This window comes from Octopus sinensis, linkage group LG21 (assembly GCF_006345805.1).
Source record: "Octopus sinensis linkage group LG21, ASM634580v1, whole genome shotgun sequence".
Lineage (NCBI taxonomy): Eukaryota > Metazoa > Mollusca > Cephalopoda > Octopoda > Octopodidae > Octopus > Octopus sinensis.
Window position 1 is genome coordinate 26,072,740 of NC_043017.1, and position 2,500 is coordinate 26,075,239.

Consider the following 2,500-nt stretch of genomic DNA (forward strand, 5'->3'; position numbering starts at 1 on the left):
GTTTGTCTGTGTAATTGAGAGCAGGTGTATATTTGTAACCGTGTGTATTTTATATATATATATATATATATATATATATATATTTATATATATATACTAGCAGTATCGCCCGGCGTTGCTCGGGTTTGTAAGGGAAATAACCATATAAGCATTTTTCGAGAGTTACTTCCTTTATAGATGCCAATTCGGGCTTTCTTAGCCATTTCTGTTTTGGTGTCTTCAAGCCATGATGTCGTTGTTCTAAAAGAACGCTGGTCTCCTTGACAACGCATTACGACGTTGATTTCCTTAAACTCCCTTCCCCACAGCTTCACGAGGGAGGGAAGAAGGGGGAGAAGCAAACACAGGTGCAGGTGTTTGAGCGTGGACGCCAATTCCGCCGCCATCGACACACGAAAAATTATGCATTAAAATGGAATAAAAAATGATGTTAAATTATTTTTAAAATCGTAGACTCGTCGTAGACGCGCGCTAATAGCCAGACGGGCTCGATATTAATCACGACTATAAGATACCCGAATTTGGTTAAACTGCACCGCAAAATGTGGGAGGAGTTAGGAATCTAAATCATAGGAGACAGACACTCACACAACTACAGTTTTATATATATATATATATATATACACAGGGAGAGTTTACGAAAGAAACAACAAAAGACGAAGACAGGTAGTGTACAAAACAAACAGATGTATTAGTATAACGCTCAGGAATAGAAAAAAAGTCTTTTACGTTTCGAGCCTACGCTCTTCTACAGAAACGGACACAGAAAACAAGGAGACAAACAAGGACAGAAAAAAATGTATGTAGTGGCTAACGATCTATCATGGCGTCTCATGTATATATACACACACACACAACTGGTGACCAGTAGATATGTAGACACAACTAAATATATGCATATTTATACATCGCTAACTGTTCACCTATCTACACAAACACATACTCCCATACACACACATACAGACACACACACACATATATATATGTATATGTGTGTGCAGAAAGCAAATGTCAAAGATGTAGTGGAAGAAATGTGGAATATGAAAATAATTTTTAACAGAAGTTTTCGTCACTACAAATCTTAGTATATTTTTTAAATCTTGGCATTATATAACGGACGTTCCAAGTGGTTGGTTTATGTACAGCGTATACTAAACCAAACTCAACATAACACGCATACACACACACATGCACAAATACATACACACACGCACTTGCACAAATACATACACACATTGAAGTATATAAATCTCTGTATATACTTCCAATTATTTTAATGATATATTATTAAGTTTACATATCACATAGGCTATTTTCTGAAGATATCACCGGAGGCTATTTTAAATAATTTTTTGTCAGTGCAAAAGAGGAAATTTTATAGCTATAGTCTGGAATTTGATCAAATCAAACTGTAAGATATAGTACTGAAATGTCTTACGGCACTAAATTTAAAATTAAGTAGCGTTGCAGCTATAATATACATAAGTACAGACCAAGTGCTTTTTTGCTTTTTCAGAGGCTTGATATAATGCAAAGACATTTTCTCATATAATATTGTCTTACGTATGTAGGCGTGAATTCAGCATTTGGATATGGCCTTATACACATGTATTCACAGCGATGATAACAGTACAAATATTGAAAATGTTGTATCTGTCTCTAGAATGGGTGTAAGTCTACATGATTGAGGTTCTCTTCACACACACACACACACACACACACACACACGGCCATGCTGGAACTCTGTGTTGCAAAGATAGTCGCAAAAATAGCTAAACATAGTACTTGTATTTTTCTTAAAGCCTTTACTAACAAAGGCTGGTGCCCCAATTCTCAATGTGTGTATGTATGCATATATGTATGTATATATGCAAGCATTCATTCATGCATGCATGTGTATGCATGTATGTGTGTATGTGTATGTATGTATGGATATATGTATATATATGTATGTGTATATACAAAGTTATGTATATATATATATATATATATATATATATATATATATAGTGCGAGAGGAAGGCAGGGACAGAGAGAATTAGAGAATACTACTACTACTACTACTACTACTACTGCAGCAGCAGCAGCAGCAAAAGCGGCATTTGTAGCTGTAAAAATTAGGAGGAGCAGAGCTAGCTGCATAATATATTCAAAAGTAAAATACTGAGTCGTTCTACAAAAATAGATGTACTTCCTGTTACAGGTGATGTGCGTTCGCAATGCCTTTTAGCGATGCGATATTTACACTTCCTTACGACGCTGGGTTTCCTTCCTCATTGAATTTTATATCACTTTTTGCAGTTCCTTGTGTTAATTTCTTTCTTCGTTTACTAAGGTGTGGTGTAACATTTCGTTGGGGGATTGCTGCTGTTTCTTGCGTATTTAGCTGTTGGTGTTGACTGTATACTGATGCACTTTTCGGGTGCAGATTATGTTGTCTCTGAACTGTGTTTTATCATTATTATTATTATTATTATTAAATAAGAAATAGGTGGAGGCA